The sequence below is a fragment of the Diabrotica virgifera genome, chromosome 7, assembly GCF_917563875.1.
Source record: "Diabrotica virgifera virgifera chromosome 7, PGI_DIABVI_V3a".
NCBI lineage: Eukaryota > Metazoa > Arthropoda > Insecta > Coleoptera > Chrysomelidae > Diabrotica > Diabrotica virgifera.
Genome location: NC_065449.1, coordinates 194,384,955 through 194,403,366, shown reverse-complemented (window position 1 = coordinate 194,403,366; position 18,412 = coordinate 194,384,955). Strand labels below are relative to the sequence as shown.

At 30.1% G+C, this 18,412-nt stretch overlaps 1 protein-coding gene and 3 long non-coding RNA genes across 4 annotated transcripts in view; 2 read left to right on the top strand and 2 right to left on the bottom strand.

Moving 5' to 3' along the window:
• Positions 1–18,412, top strand: part of LOC114329602 (synaptotagmin-15-like) — a 465,421-nt gene that overhangs the window by 433,874 nt on the left and 13,135 nt on the right. The window lies entirely within an intron of this gene.
• LOC126888168 (uncharacterized) lies at positions 787–3,020 on the bottom strand. Its single transcript, XR_007699438.1, has 3 exons — positions 2,704–3,020; positions 1,910–2,067; positions 787–967 (listed from the first exon to the last, which is right to left on the bottom strand). It is a non-coding gene; the product is annotated as an uncharacterized LOC126888168 (long non-coding RNA).
• Positions 3,661–5,679, top strand: LOC126888169 (uncharacterized). The gene is made up of 2 exons (XR_007699440.1): positions 3,661–4,176; positions 5,405–5,679. It is a non-coding gene; the product is annotated as an uncharacterized LOC126888169 (long non-coding RNA).
• LOC126888170 (uncharacterized) lies at positions 9,764–16,588 on the bottom strand. Its single transcript, XR_007699441.1, has 2 exons — positions 16,081–16,588; positions 9,764–14,688 (listed from the first exon to the last, which is right to left on the bottom strand). It is a non-coding gene; the product is annotated as an uncharacterized LOC126888170 (long non-coding RNA).

The following is an 18,412-nucleotide window of genomic DNA, read 5'->3' as shown; positions in this document are numbered from 1 at the left end:
TAAGACTCATATCATGAAGCCCTATGCTCTTAAATAATCATAAGTCCACACAGGTAGTCCACAGATTTAACATAAGAACAAAAGAATTTAATATGAAAATTACAATTCAGAAAACTAAAGCAATAGTAATCAGCAAAGAACCAACCCTAATAACACAAAACATTCCATGAATGTTCCTAGAATGTACACACAGGACATTGAAAACATTCCTGGAATGTCCCCAAATGCACACGAATGTCCCTGGAAAGTACCAGGAAAGTGCTGTGTCAGCATTTTAAATATTCTTAGAATGTTCTGTTGGAACATTCCATGAATGTCTACGAATGTTCTTTGGACATTCACAGTCTATTTTTTAGACTGAATGTCTTGTTGGAACATTCCATGAATGTTCTTTGGACATTCACAGTATATTTTTAGACTGAATGTCTTGTTAGAACATTCCATGAATGTCTACGAACGTTCTTTGAACATTCACAGTATATTTTTTAGACATTCACTGAAATATATCGTCAGTAATGTGACAATACCTCCTATATGTTTTTTCATGAGGTTTGCAGGAGACGAAAAACATTTTTTAAGGTCACTTTCTGGTTTCGTACGTATTCTGACTTTTTTTGTAGTAAATAGATAGTTGAATTTACTGCAAAACAAGTCAAAAAATATATGAAAACAGGAGGTGGCCGAAACAAGTTTTTAGTCTATCTTACAAATCTCTTGAAAAAAACAGATAGGAGGTACTGTCACATCACTGACGATATATGGCCATACCAAATAATACATCCTTGATAAATATAAACATTTTTATTGCAAAAAATCTTTACATACATTTTTTAATGTAATTTGCTGACATTCCTAAATATTATAAAAAAATGTGTCACATTTGCTTTGTAAACCTTTCTTTTGCTTTTCGTAGCCACATATTCCGTTTACTTTCTGGTTTTTTGTAGACCACTTCTCTCAGCTGATTCTAAAAGAAAATAAAATAAAAGGTAATTTTTCTATCCTTTACAATTAACAATCAGAAGAAATATTATTTACAGGTAATAATATGCATAAATAATAATAATAAAAAAATAAATATTAAATAATATTTAAATAAATAATAAATAATATTTAATAAATAAAATAATAATAATGAACATTTTGTATTTTGACAACGACATCCGATGTGGAAGTAGAAACCTTAATAAAATTATTTTTTCAAGTAAATTGTGGCTTATTTCCCCATTAGAATAATTAATTACAAAAAAGCCACAAAGAAATAGATTTTTCACAAACAAATAAGTATTTAGTATTCATTATATTTATTGTTTTTATTATTTACTTTAATGTCCTACTGGTACATTATTTGACAAATAATGACATTTCGAAGTCTGTTAAGTACGATATAACGCCCTTGGGCATTAAATTTAAATAACGACTTAGATACTGTCAAGTTGACAAATATCAACCTAAGTAAAACTATGGTTACCACAATTACGTTACTACTGTTACTGGTAAATGTACTTATTTAAAAACTAATCAATTCAAAATTCATTCAAATTTTTCGCATATAAAGAATAATTTAGTCGGGCATTAAACGTTGAAGGCACCACAGGTATTATAATAATAACGCTTTCGGTCAACGTATATCCCTATAATACCCTTGGTACCTTAATAACTGTAACATAAGATTATACCTTAATTCTTGTTTTCGATTTCTGATGTTTTTATTTATTTACATTGAATATTAATCTGTTTTGTTGTATAATCTACTTCGCAATAATTATGTGATATATTTGACTTAAAATGAATTCAAAAATTTTTTGTAGTTGGGCAACAATGTCAACTTGGATCTCCGATGTAGATAATGAATTACAACAGTATCTATATTGTACGGACTGTATTATTAATTAGGTTATGCATATACCTGTGTGACATAAGCTATTGGAACAGCACAGTCTCTCAAACGAACAGATGAAAGTGAAGTTCTGTCAATATCTTTTTCTAAAAAGTGTTTTGAACATACTCCTCTATTAACAAATCTGATCTATACTTCATGTCTTCTTCGCAGGATCTTCTGGAAAGCTAAAAATACAAAATATATGCATTACTAAGCATTATTAACAAATTTTAGTTTTAAATAAAAAATATGATTAATGAACTCACAAAATTATTATAAAACAGCTTAGAAATTGTTTATTAGTATAGTCGGTTCCCCAAACTCAGACACAACTGGCTAGTGATTTTAGTAGGTATTTTTTTTTTGTTTTTGGCCAATTTTGCCAAAATTACAGTAATTAGTACTGAGACTGAGTTTAGCAAATCGACTATAATATTCTGTGTATTCATTAGTTGGTACTGCATATTATAGTGTGTGGTCTACCATCCTATTTATAAACGCATACACTAGCAAAAACGCAAAAAGAATTATTTTAGTTTTACAAATCCTTTTGTTATTACCTATCTCTATTTACTATTTTAGTTAGGAATAAGCGAAGTTTGTGGCTTATTCACAATTATTATTAAAATAATAAATGGATATGACCAATTATTAACTTATAAAATAAAATAATAATTCTTCTGATTTATGCCTTTTATTCACTTTGTTATATCTACGTTACTTAAAAGATTTTTTATGAATAGTATTATTAGGGTATTAATAGTATTAATTTATTTTCTGAAATACAGGGCATGCTTTCGTTTACATATTTGCATACTAACCTTTTAATAGGGCTTTTCATTCACAGTCATTTGTTTTGAGCTTCTGTCATAATTGAAACGTTATTCCTGCAGATTTTTTTATCTACATTTGTTTCTGCTACTCCAACTGCGTTAAAAACAGGACACCATTTTATGCACTATGTTAATAATACTATTAAAGCTATTATAAAAGTATCCGAATTAAAAAAATATTCTTAAAAAGCACAAATAATACAAACAACTAAAAACAATCCACGGCAAGCCAAGGTCGCCAAGATGAAGATGCCAAGATGGCCGAAGCGAGGTCGTTGGTTGGTCGTTTTTAGTCACGTGATGCCGTCTCAAGCGCCATGCACAAAAATATATGCACGGCGAATTTGAAAATGAACGCAAAAGAAATAAATATAAATGCCTCTCTTGGGTTTTGCATAAGTTATAAGTATTTTTTTTATTAACAAAATCGCATTCCAAATTGAATATTCGCGAACAATAATTTTTATTACATTTGTATGTTTATAATCTTGGGAAACTCTTTAAATTTGACATATTATTGCACTGTAGGCCTAAAATGTCACTTAGTTTGTCTGGTATGTTATAAGTAATGTTGTATCTCTTACACGTATGTATTATTTCGCAACTTAAAATATAGGAACATTGGTAGTATGTTCACAGAATGTCTTATGGTAACATTCCAGGAATAATTTAAACAGATGTTCACCGAATGTTCCCTAAATGTCCAGGACATTCAAATATTGATAGAACTTTGGTAGTACATTCCTGGAATGTTGTGTGTTGTTAGGGAATCAGATAAAAAAATAAATCACGATGGTACCAATAGCTATTGAACAAGTCATAAAAATCAAACACGTTGGAATTACATTGTTGTCCAGCTATGGACACCTGGACAAATAACGACCAGTTTCACAATATGTGGTTAAACCTAGCGGTCAACTAACCTTTACCCATAGTCTAACCACAGTATAGGAGGAATCAGTAAGCTCACTCCCCGAAAAATACATTGTTTTCGATGTTCCAATTTGGTGAATGTGCGCGAAGTCGACCAAAATTCAGTTTCACGTGCGCATCCGATGACAGTGAATACGTTTGCTGATTGGTCGTGACCGCCATCTGATTTTCATGAATTTTGTGAGGTTGTGTTTGGGAATTGTTGTTTTGGTTAATTTACTAATTTATTTTCATATTAATAATCGGTAGTTATGTGCTATGAATGTGATATTATTTTCTTAAATCAGTAAAATGGAAATAAAGCAAGCAGAAAACTATTTTTACAAAGAAGAATGTAAAATTAAAATCCAAAATACTAACAACCCCTGTGATGCTGTAATCATGTTCCTATTCTGTTAAAACCGAGATAAAGAGTCTTTAAGACTGATAAAAATAGTTATTTCTATGATGGAAATTCTTTGGACCAAATAAATAGAGAAGTTATTATTGAAGACATCAAAATAAAAGAAGTAATGCATGTGGAAAATGGTAAGTGTTGTTCTGATTATGTTTCCATAGGTATCTGTAGTAAAATTAAATTAATTAAACATTAACACATTAATTAACTCATGCAAAGGCCAATTGTGGTGTTTGTTGAGTTTATACATGTAATATATGTACTTCACTCCTTGTATGTACATACTTACATATTTCAAAAGATAAGTACACACTTTACAAAAAGATCCAATGTCTATGGATCTGATACCTACTGGCCTTTTTGGATCATTAGACTTCTAATCACTAAATTTGTTTTAAATTATATATACTTGTGTTAGTGAAAGTACATTTTAGCTGTATTGTAGTAGATCACTGTAGGTAGCGTAAAATGTACTTTAATTCAACATATGAAAGTTCCCTGTAGAAAAAACCTTATATATTTGTATAAATTGTTTTAAGAGGTTTAATTTAAATCAACATTATGATAGTCCACATTGAAAAATGCATGCAAAATATTAATATACTTATTTCTTAGGATAATATACTTAATATATCAGGATTTCTTAAAAGTTAGTATGCTAAAGATATCAGTTTTTTCTTAATAATAACAATGAATATAGAGCATCTATATTCCTTGATAATAATTTATTTATTGTTTACAACTATTCTTGTTTTGACCTGATGTATGAATGATGCATAAGCAGACCTTACGATTCTCAATGAAGAATTGACGACTTCACTAGTAGCAGACCCAGGTTGACATAGGATTGTCAAGCTCATTATGATAATAAGTGCGTTCGCAGGTACAGTTGACAAATTGTCGCTGACAATAATTTCTAACCTCACAATATAAATAATACCGTTAATAGATAAATATACAAGGTACATTTACTTTTAATTAATATTAATAACTAATTATTAAATTATACTGGATAAATATACCTTGTATATTTATCTGTTAACGATAATATTTATATTATTTTAAAATGCGCGTGCGTTTTCTGACAATTTTTCCAATTTTCTGACAAAATCAGGTACCCGCGAACGCAACTAATGATGTTATGAAAGCCATAAAAAACTATTAATAGGAAGTTTTTGCAAATGTTTATATATGTATTTTTTAAATATTCCTTAAAATATAACGTGATATGGTTTTCCTTTCAAAAGTAATTAAGGTAGATCAAAATCAGTATGATGGACTATCATTTGGTTATAATTATGATTTTGTACACATAAATATATAATTATATTTTTTAAACTTACCTAATTTTTATTTTAGATTTTCTTCATATTAATAAAAGAAGAACTGAAGTTATTATGAAACCAGTGTCCGGACGGTGTATTTTACCGACTTAAAGCAAGAGTACCTTTTAATACTCGAATTTGTCACATTTTTTAATTTCATAATTTTATTTATGTAAGTTGTGATTGTGAAAATATTGTTAAGTTGTATTCATAGTTCACTACTTGTTCTTTTGAAATACTATTTTTATTATAATTGGTATTGTAAAGTTGAAATCCTCAAATCAAAATATAATTTATAATTCGAATGTATTATTAATTTTTAATCTGTAGAAATAGAAATGTCCTCTTATTAGTTTTCCCATTAGCTCTTTAGACAAGGCAGTAGTTCTTCAGTTTTTGAGATTTCTTAGCAGTAACAGTAAATAAATACGGAGTGATATTCTAATGCATACGAAAAATTAAACAAGCAATTGGACTTCATAAGTCCTAAGTTTTCATACAACATGTCCGAAAGTTGATATTAGAACTCTTTGTGAACTTTTCATCTATTGATATAGGCTATCACTAATTTTGAGTCATTTTTGCCAAACTTCCGGTCACTACTTTTTAACCTGAAAAAACATCAAAACAAGACATAAAATTCGGAAGTGTATTCTGCCCAACATTCAGTACCATACATTATAGTTCACATAGTTGGTCTTAAGCCAGTCTTATAGAACATACCTTTTAGTTTTATTGGTAGCTTTCTATCACACACTACTCCACGTACCACTTTCCACTTCATCTAATTCTCTACTTCTATTAACTTTATGTCCATGTACTTCCCCATTGCACAGTAATGTCGATCCCAGATACATAAAACTATTATCTTTTGTGATTTCTTGTCTATCCAAGCTAACTAATCTATGCAGATTTGGAATACTATCTTTAAAAAAATATACTGTTTTGTCCTACTTAATTTTAATCCTTTTTCTTCAAGCGCCTATCTTAACTGCTCTAGTTTTCCTACAGTTCTCTCTAATTTTTCTACAAAATATCTTCTTACATTAACAACCAAGAATCCATTAAAGGTTAGCTATTATCTGATCCAGGATGAATCAGAATAAATTTAGCAGGGAACCCTAATTTTACTCAAAATTTACCAATTTCACATGCATTTGCTATAATGCTAATTGTTACCACATCATATATATCTTGCACCACATATTCAGCCGGCACTCCTTTCCTACTTAGTACCAGTATGTTCCTGGTAGCTTTGCCATATGCCTTCTCAAGATTAATAAATACTATGTGCAAGTCTTTCTCTTTCACTCAAGTTTTCCATCAGCTGTCTTTAAATAAAAATTGCTGTTGTGGACCTGCCACGCATATATCCAAAACGACTTTTATCCATTTTTATTTCTAGAACCTTATACTAAATTTTGTTAAATTTTACCATAAATGTACAATAAAAACATATTGTAATTGGGTGCTATGGAAAATGGTCTGAACAAAATTAAGCAAAATTTTACAGGAAATAACTACTGCAAACTAAATAAAACACTAAATAGCTGTTTTTAATTTCTTTATTAAATATCTAGAAAATCAAAGTAGATTTCTATTCAGAGAATTAAAAAAAAGATTTTTATTAATCAGACTTCTATTATACCTATTGTAGAAAGTAATACAAATCTCTCTTCTTATGACACATAGATGGGTGGCATATATTATATATAGTAGCTAGTATCTAAGTAAATCATAGTAAATCTGTGTCATTGTAGTTGTCCAAAATGTTTAATTTGAAAGCAATTTATCATATTGAAATATCATAGCAATTTGAAAGTACATTATCAAGGTAATGCTGGCCAATCTTATATTCAAATTTGATTGGGGATCTGGACCGAGAAAATGTAATGGCTTTACATTTAGACTCATCTCATTTCTTGTAAAACAATCCAAAAAGTTGATTAGCTCATATTGAAGTTTATCACAGTCATTGGGAGATTTAATCAGACAGCTCAACTGTAAGTCTTCAGCAAACAGCCAAAAAAAAGGAAGAGGAAAAACGTTTATGAATATCATTTATAAAAATGTTAAACAGAAGAGGCCCAAGATGTGAGCCTGGAGGAATTCCTGAACAAACAAGAATTGTTTTGAAAAGAAAATTATCAATTTTTACTGTCTGTCTACGATTAGACAAGTAGGTGCTAAACAGGGTTGGCAAAAAATCAAGGTTTAAAAAACAGGTTTATTTGGTTTAAATCAGGTTTACTTGATGCAAAGTATCGTAAGTCTAAATAATTTAAAAGTAAATAAATTATTTTATAAGATAATAGTAATAAACAATGAAAAAAATGATTAAGACAGCTTTTATTTTTATTTACACACACAAAAAATTAAAATAACAAAAAAAAACATCTTCAAATGTAATAATATTCAAAATAGCTAAGTTCTAAAGTAAAAAAATAGAATTTATTTATCTTAATTTTCTTCATTTGCGGCAGCTGTATTAAAGATTCTAAATAAAAACACCAGTTTGGAGGTTCAATAAAAAAAAACAGGTTTTTTTCTTAAAAAACCAGTTGGTTTAAACCAAGGCTTTAAGCATGTTGGTTTAAACCTGCCAACCCTGCTGCTAAACCAAGAAATCATTGGTTCATCAACACCAATCATTCTGAGCTTATCGACCATGAGACATCCTGTCGAACGCGATGGAGAAATCTGTAAAAATTGTATCAACTTGACACCCTTTCTCCAGGGAGTCAAACAAAAAATCTACATAAGTTAATAGGTTCAGCTCAGTAGATCTATGGGTTCTAAACCCAAATTGTTGATTGATAAGTTTAGGCTCGAGTAAAGGATTTAAGAAGTCACAAACCAGACTCTCAAACACTTTGGGTATCACACCAATGATGCTAATAGGACGATAATTATCAACAAGAGATTTATCTCCATCTTTAAATATATGTTTAAGAAAACTTTCTTTCCAGTAATCTGGAATTTGAAGGGAACAATTAAATATGTGATACAATGGCCTGGAAGCGAATTTACTGTATTGGTGTAGGATTTGCAAACGAAATTTTTGGTTATTATTTAGCAAATATCTATAGTGTTTCAGTCATGTAAGTAAAACTAATCAAATATTTACTAAGTGGATTTATTAGTATATCATAAAATTTAGATATGTTTTGAAAATTAAAATGAATAATACATACTTGGATAATATTGAAAATTAAAACAATTGAATAATTACTAATGTACGAATATATACAGGATGTCCCTGTAAGTTGGAACCATATGGAAAACTTTTTTATTATTGACTTTACGAAAAAAAGATATTCTTCATAAAAAGTTCTACATGGTCTAAAACCGAAGATGCAATCATCTGATTGCATCAATTGATCAATTAAGTTTTATTAATAGTATATGAGAGATGTCAAAAAATATGAATTTCTTTCAAGAGTAACGTATCTTTATACAGAGAGGGGCTGAATTATGGAATAAATTCATTTTCTCTAAAATGGACGACTTGGGAGAAAAATACTAAAACAGGTCGATTTTTATTTTTAAATTATAATAGTGAATATGGGTCGTGTGGCACCTCATTTGAAAGGGTGTTCAATTCGCTATTCCAGAGGTCGGCAACGTTTTTAATGTAAAGAGTGAAATACTAAATTAAAAATTCATGGCGGGCGCCAACTATTTTTTGACCTAAAAAATATATAATGCAAAAAATATACGTTTTGAATTTCTTGTCTAAATTAACAATAGTTTAAGGGCGCATTAAAATTTATTGAAGGGCGCAGTGACGCCCGCGGGCGCCGCGTTGCCGACCTCTGCGCTATTCAGTAATATAAACACAAAATTTGTGTTTAAATATCATTATTTATACAGGGTGGCCAAAAAAATAATTTTTGAATTACAGTGGAACCTCGATAACTCGGATTAATCGGGACCGCGGCCGATCCGGGTTATCGAAAATCCGGGTTAGCCGGAGAATATAGTAAAAATTAATAAATAACCTCCACTACAATTACAAAAACATGAAACACATATGCACAGTACACATCTAAATTACGTATAGTTGTATAGAGTGTAGAGTTTTGTTCATTTCTTGGTAAAAAACTCAGTCATACTGTAGAGATGTACCGACACCATAATATGGTAGGTCTGGATCCTGCGTACAAAAAAAAATTGATAAATAGCAAGCTGAAAATTTGTTATTAGCTTAAGGGTGTCTAGTCGGACAAACATTAATATATGGGAACACTGGAACAGGGGAAGTTTTAACTGTGGAACAGGTTAAAAATTTGGAACGGTCAGACCACGAAAACGGCACATGTATTTTTTCCGACAGAACAGACTTAAACTCTCCGAACAGAGATTAAACTCTCATGCAAAAATCAGACTGCTATTTATCACCAAATTGGCGTTTTAATGAGTGGAACATGTAGAATATGTCAAATGACAGGAATTATGACAGGTGATAAATAGCAGTCTGATTTTTGCATGAGAGTTTAATCTCTGTTCGGAGAGTTTAAGTCTGTTCTGTCGGACAAAACAAATGTGCCATTTTCGTGTTCTGACCGTTCCAAATTTTTGACCTGTTCCACAATTAAAACTGCCCCTGTTCCAGTGTTCTCATATATCAAAGTTTATCCGACTAGACACCCTTAAGCTATTAATACATTTTTAGCTTGCTATTAATCAACTATTTTTTCATACGCGGGATCCAGACCTATGGTAGCATAATATCATATTATGATGCTGCAATACATTTATTTTAAAGATTCGTCTTTATCAATCCTACCTAATGTAAACATTTTTACGTTTTGTTACCATTACGTAGACAAAGCAAACACAATCTGAAGCACGATTACATTACAGAACGGAAGTGATTAATAGGCTGTACTACACACAATACAAGAATTTTTAAATAGTCACGTCTTTTTTAAACAATGCTAAGACAGTTTGACATAAATAAAGAAAAAGGAATACAGACAGGTGTCTGTTCTTTCCGATAAGCTGAGACGGTCGCTCTGGCTGCCGCCGTGTGCATGAATCTTTTTACTATTGTACTTATGTGTTCAAATTACACAAATACACATTATCTCTGAAATATTATTTGGCCTACATACATTTTTATTTGATAAAATTGTTAAATTGTTTATTTGTTAAATTTTTGTCTGATGAAAATCGGTCCGGGTTAGCCGGACTTCCGGGTTATCGGGGGCCGACTTATCGGGGTTCCACTGTATATTAATTGACGAAAAAAGAAGAATGCATGCAATTTATTTAAATCAAAATACTTTCTATCGCCAGGGCCGCCCAGAGCCAGGCCGGGCCCCGGGGATGAGACCCAGCCGCCGCCCCCCCCCCAAAACCCAGTTGAACGAAAATTCCCAAAAATCTGATAACTCATAAACTGGGATATGTAATAGTGAACACTCATGCTATTGACACAGGAAGGAAGAAAATTAAAACAGTTTTAACAATTAAACTTTGTTTTTAATTATTTACAATAGAACTGTTAGTTACAACATAACTTTTCTTGCTTTCATATCCGCAAAGTTTTGGATCACGTGGTCGAAATCAAGAGTTTTTGCAAGTTTCGACTCTATGCTTAACAGTCCCAAATCAGATAATCGTTGTTGACCCATAGTAGATCTTAAACAATTCTTAATTCGGCTCAAAACACTAAATGATCTCTCGGCCTGAGCAACGGATACTGGTAGCCAACAGAATATGCGAAGAGCAATGCACACATTGGGGAAAAGATTTGTCACATTAAGGGACACGAGCTTGTTCAAAAGTTTTGCTGGTTTCAGCGACATATCTGAGATGTTTGATTTACTAACAGTTTTCAAGTAAATCATTTCATAATAATTTCATAATTAAAACCGCAAGCAAATTCAATCTGTTGTAAAATATTTTAATAAAAGGAATTTTTTAAAATTTGCTAACGGCCGGGCCCGGGCCCCGGGGATTTTGCCCCCTGCCCCCCTCTGGTCGGGCCTGTCTATCGCTGTCAGAAACTAGAAAAAACTGTTTATTTGGCAAATAAACATTGGTTTTTGGCTTAAATTAAATGTTCAAACTGCCAAGAGGTATGTACGTGGGAGGCTGTTTGTGATTTAATTTAAGCAAGAAGAAATGTTTATTTGTGAAATAAACATTTTTTCTATTTATTGATAGCAATAAAATGTATTTTGATTTAAATAAATTGCATGCATTCTTCTTTTTTCGTCAATTAATATAATTCAAAAATTTTTTTGGCCACCCTGTATAAATAATGATATTTGTGTTTATATTATTAAATAGCGAATTGAACACCCTTTCAAATGAGGTGCCACATGACCCATATTCCCATTTAAAAAAATCATCGATTACGTCATCAAGCTCAGATGGACGACGTCACTATTATGAAATATGTGCAAAAAAATTATAATTTAAAAATAAAAATCGACCTGTTTCGGTATTTTTCTCCCAAGTCGTCCATTTTAGAGAAAATGAATTTATTCCATAATTTAGCCCCTCTCTGTATAAAGATACGTTACTCTTGAAAGAAATTCATATTTTTTGACATCTCTCATATACTATTAATAAAACTTAATATCATATGATTGCATCTTCGGTTTTAGACCATGCAGAACTTTTTATGAAGAATATCTTTTTTTCGTTAAGTCAATAATAAAAGAGTTTTCCATATGGTTCCAACTTACAGGGACATCCTGTATATATTCGTACATTAGTTATTATTCATTTGTTTTTAATTTTTAATATTATCCAAATATGCATTATTCATTATAAATTTCAAAACATATCTAAATTTTATGATAGACATAATAATAAATCCATTTAGTAAATATTTGATTAGTTTTACTTACATGACTGAAACAGTATAAACATTTGCTCGGTAATAACCAAAAATTTGGTTTGCAAATCCTACACCAATACAGTTAATTTCTGGACCGAAATAGCATAGGATATGTAACTAATATTCTGCATACAAACCCTACTCGAATTCAGTCGCTGCTGTGTATTGGTATTCTTTTTCTCATGATCATCTTTCAGTGCGTCACAGTTTTTCGATTTCTTTCTAACGCATTAAATTGTATGTGACAGAAAAAAAAAGGCACGTCGCTGATTACATACATTTACAACATTTATTCTAGTTATTCTAGTTATCGATAGATGGCGCCATAATAAAAAAAATAATTTTTTTTAATTAGATAATAATATTACAAATATAATCTGTATAATTTATAAGACTACACAAATCAAAGAAAATACCATTTTATAAATGCAAGAAACACATTTGATTTGTTTTTATTCCAAATTGAAAATAAAATATGACAACTGTCAGATTTAACTAAAATGTCATGTTAGAATAAATGTCATAAATGTGTATTATCACGGACTTACCCTTTTTCCTATCATTTGTTATGCACTGAAAAATGCTCATGAAAAGGACAATATAGGTTTTGTAAATTCGCGGCCTGGAAAGGTTAAAACTGCATTTCTTTAAAAACAGAGGAGGTATACTGGGCCCTTATTAATATCAAGAAAAGAGAGCTGATATTAAAATTATATGTTTAGTTATATTAATATCGGATGAAGATAGTTCATGACCAGGCACATTCAGATTACTGTGAGAATAAAGTGCAAAAATAATCAGCAAATAAATTTGCAATATCTTTGCCTGAGTCCACTAGGAAAAGCACTATTTTTTCTTTCATTGTTTACAAAAGACCAGCATTTATTAATATTTGAAGATATAGCTGTTTCGGTAGACTGAATAATATGAACAATATATTATATTGTGAACAGCATTCCCGAGTCAAATCCTTGTGCAAATTGTCTCACCCAAGAAAATTCTCAATAGTCATTCAAATAACCAATTATACAATCTTTTGAAACCAGAAAAGAGTCCACTAGTTTCATCTATGCTAAGTGGTCACTTGTCAAGAAAAAATCTAAGAGGCTGTTGTGTATTGTCACATGATGTACATTGAAAAATATTGTGGAAACTGCAAACATTTGACATAATCTGGATGCAAGCCCCTTCCTGTAATGGTATCAACCAACATCATTTTTATTTATGATAATTATTTTTACCAAAAAAATTATATTTTATAAAAAGGTCAATATGGTCTAAAAACTAAGATGCAATCATAATATATATCCAATTTTATCAGTTTTATACGAGGTATGTAAAAAAATGAATTTCGCTCATGAGTAAAGTAGGTACTATTATAGTTTACAATATTTCAATTAGAAGGATGTAATTGCATATTGAAACATAGTATTTAATCTCGAACAACTTTTTATAATAATAATTTTCAACATTGTGAAAAATAAAGGTACTTGAGCATGCTCTTGAGCGAAATTCATATTTTTTGACATACCTCGTATACTGTTGACAAAAGGTTGAAATCTGATGATTGCAGTTTAAGTTTTAGACTAAGCAGATCAGTTTATGAAGAATAACTTTTTTTGGTAACATTGATAATAAAAAAAAGTTTTCCATATGGTTCCAAGTTACGCAGACACACTGTGTATACCTAATAAGTGAAAATTGAAGAATGTCTAAAGAAAACAACTGAATATGATTAAATATGAAAAGAAGGCAGTCATCGAGGAAATATTTACCTTCACTCTACACTATCACTGCTTTCTATACCTAAACCTTAGAAGAAGATGTATCCAGATAATTTGATTAATCATAAAATATATGAAAACATATTTTACAGCCTGATATCAGTGTAAAGAAACCTAAGAAAAATACATGCGGTACATGTGACAAATTAAAAATGAAAATGTGCAAGAATTAGGATGAAATAAAATATAACTAAAAGGACAGTTAAACAAAAACCATTTACAAGCTGATCAAGGGTATAAAACAAAGAAGACAATAAATTTCCAAGAATCATGCTGCAGTAATAAAAAGTAAAAATAGTGGACTAAATTTCATGTTTGTGGGACTTTTCTCCTTCAGTGTGAACTTTTATGTGATTATTTAAATTTGTTTTTGCAGTCAATTGCTTACCACAAATGTTGCATTCATAAGGTTTTTACCACTGTATCGAAATATGAACTGACATATTTATGCTGATTTAGATTAGATTTTAGAGTAAAATGCTTAACACAAATTTCACATTGATAAAGTTTTCCTCCAGTGTGTGCTCTTAAATGTTTCTTCACACAGGTCTACAACAAATTTCACAATTTAATTGTTGCTTTTGCATACTGGCTACTTAATGGGTTGTTCTTTTTGTCATGAATGTTCAGCCACTGGTTTTATAATAACTTCAGTTCTTCTTGTATCATAAAGAAAATCTAAAATAAAAATTAAATTTAAAAAATATGATTATATATTTACAAAAATCATAATCATAACCAAATGATAGTCCATCATACTTCATTATTTTTGAAAGGAAAAACTATATCACAATATCTTTTAAGGAATGTTTAAAAAATACATATATTATACTAAATTTGCTCTATCGAGATTCACTTTGACACTGACGTTAGTAATTTCTTTTTTTGGAAAGGTCAGTTGTCAGAAGTGACTGGAAATTACTACACAACTAATGCACCTGCTCATAGCCAATATTATTAATAGTAAACAGACATAAAAATAACATAAACCTTACGACAATCAATAATTATTTATTTACACCATCATAATGTATTGATAACAAATGAGCAAATTATTTATTGTACAAAATAAAAATATTTTTTAGAAATAAACTCCACAAAATTTTATGAGATTAGTAGACACTCCCACTATTTCTAATAATTCTTCTTTTTTTAATGAAAGATTAAGTTGATTTTAGCAGTTAATAGTGTGAGGTAGGAATTTTTGTGTTGTATGTTTCCTATTCCGAATGTGTCAAAGTGAATCTCGGTAGAGCGAATTTAGTTTATAAACATTTGCAAATAATTTTCTATTAATAGTTTTTCATATGGCTTTCATAACAACATCATTATCATAATTAGCTTGAAAATCCTATGTCAACCTGGATCTACTACCAGTGAAGTCGTCAATTCTTCGTTGAGAATCGCAAGGTCTGCTTATACATCATTCATACATCAGATCAAAACAATAGTAGTTGTAAACAATAAATAAATTATTATCAAGGAATATAGATGCTCTATATTCATTGCTATTATTTAGAAAAAACTGATATCTTTAGCATACTGACTTTTAAGAAATCGTGATATATTAAGTATATTATCCTAAGAAATAAGTATATTAATATTGTGCATGAATTTTTCAGTGTGGACTATCATAATGTTGATTTAAATTAAATCTCTTGAAACAATTTATACAAATATATAAGGTTTTTTCTACAGGGAACTTTCATATGTTGAATTAAAATACATTTTAGGCTACAGTGATCTACAACAATACAGCTAAAATGTACTTTCACTAACACAAGTATATATAATTTAAAACAAATTTAGTGATTAGAAGTCTAATTATCCAAAAAGGCCAGTAGGTATCGGATCCATAGACATTGGATCTTTTTGTAAAGTGTGTACTTATCTTTTGAAATATGTAAGTATGTGCATACAAGGAGTGAAGTACATATACTTATTACATGTATAAACTCAACAAACACTACAATTGGCCTTTGCATGAGTTAATTGATGTGTTAATGTTTAATCAATTTAATTTTACTACAGAACAGATACCTATGGAAACATAATCAGAACAACACTTACCATTTTCGACATGCATTACTTCTTTTATTTTGATGTCTTCAATAATAACTTCTCTATTTATTTGGTCCAAAGAATTTTCATCATAGAAATAACTATTTTTATCAGTTGTAAAGACTCTCTTTATCTGGGTTTTAACAGAATAGGAACATAATTACAGCATCACAGGGGTTGTTAGTATTTTCGATTTTAATTTTACATTCTTCTTTGTAAAAATAGTTTTCTGCTTGCTTTAGTTCCATTTTACTGATTTAAGAAAATAATATCACATTCACAGCACATATTAATATACATAACTACCTATTATTAATATGAAAATAAAGTAGTAAATTAACCAAAACAATACAATTCAAAAACACAACCTCAAAAAATTCACAAAATAAAATCAGATGACGATCCCGACCAATCGTAGCAAACGTATCAAACACGCTGTTATCGGATGCGCACGGGAAAAAGAATTTTGGCCGACTTCGCGCATGGAACAAATTTTTCGAGGAGTGAGCTTACTGATTCCTCCTATTGGCCATGAGCCGATGGGTAGAGGGGATTTGACACTTGCGTCTAGAGAAAACCAAATACTTTGCTTCGGAGCTTCTAGACAATTGACAGTTCTCTGGATTTGGCGGGCAATTTGAAAAGTATATATATTGTACCTATACTACTTATACATCATATACAACTTATACATCATTGAGTTTAAGACAGTAAATGAAAAACCTCAATTCGCTTGGTAGATTATCTATATAAATGTAAATGAAATTCAAAATATACTTATTAACTGAATTATATAGTACATATTAGCAATATTTTAAATAAAAACTTTGTCATGTAGGTACCTTATATGTACTTATATATGTATAGGATATGTTACTTATAGTTGGGTACCTCTTGGGGACTTAGCAATTTTACCAGTATTTTGAATTTCTCTATAAAATAATTTACCATAGGAAAGTTATAAATTACAGTCAAATAATTAACCATATTATAAAAGTTATATTATTACCACATTATCAAAAACAGTAGGTACCTACTACCAAAGAAAAACATAAATATTTCACATAATAAAAATATTCTTAAACAAAAATGATTGTTTTCAATTAATAAGAAAAACCTTAAAGGAAAATTTAGGGTTTAAACAAACCATCTATTAGAGAAATTCAAAATACGGGTGTAAAATTTCTAAGTCCCCAATAATTATAACTGTCAATTGTCTAGAAGCTCCGAAGCCAAAGTATTTGGTTTTCGCTAACCGCAAGTGGATTTGACAGCTTTCTCCAGCGCTGTTAGTGGCAGTTTTGTGCATTTATCTGATAAATTTAAATGGCGCGCCATGGGTAGAGGAGAGGGGATTTGACGGTTTTCGCCACAGCTGTTAGTGCAACGTTGCCACATTTAGTAGATTTCTACTTTTTTGGTAGATTTTTGATATTTTTTAAAAAATTCTAGTAGGCAATATTTTTTAGTAGATTTTTGGTATATTTCAACATTTTCTTATGACTAAAATAAAATTTGCTTTTTAATAGTATTTACCCCATTTCTAAATTAATTTTTAGACATTTTGTTACAATTTCCCAATGTCATTACCGAAAATAAGATTCAGGGGTGGGATTCTGTGTACAATCGCGCCGACCGCTTTCTATCAATGTCAATATATTTGAATTTTTAGTTTTAATTCAAATATTTTCTTGTTTTACAAGTGTCACTTCAGCATCAACTAGCAAAACTAGAAAATAATTCAATTAAAACTAAAAATTCAAATATTTTCACGACAATTGACATCGATAGAAAGCGAAGTGTAGATATCTACAGTGCACGGAATCTAGCCCCAGGACGTAGATGATGAATATTAAACAGAAATGAAACTGGATTCTGGTGTAACAAACTTGCAGATTTCAAGTAGCAGTGCAATCAGTACCTATTTCAGGTGTTATTGAAGAGTTCTGGTATTCGGTGGTCGGTGAGCCTGTTAGAAGCTAACGATGGAAAACTAAAATATCTAAGGCCCGGTCTTTTCACCTCCGAATAAAAGTTATTCGGAGGTTATTTGACAGATTTACATGTAATCTGCCGGATAAACTTCCTAATAAATATTTATTCGGAGGTGAAAAGACGGGGCCTAATTATAATATATGTAACTTTGCAAAACAACAAATGTTGTGTTTGCGTGTTTCTAATGTAAAATGCGAAATAATTGTTTGAAGAATGTGATCCAGATATGCAGATGTTAAAATCAGTGGATGACAAAATATTATATATAAATATTAAATACGAAACTGATAAAAATTAGTTATAGTTGGTCATTTTGTTCCCCAGCTAAAATATAAAAAAGTTTGGT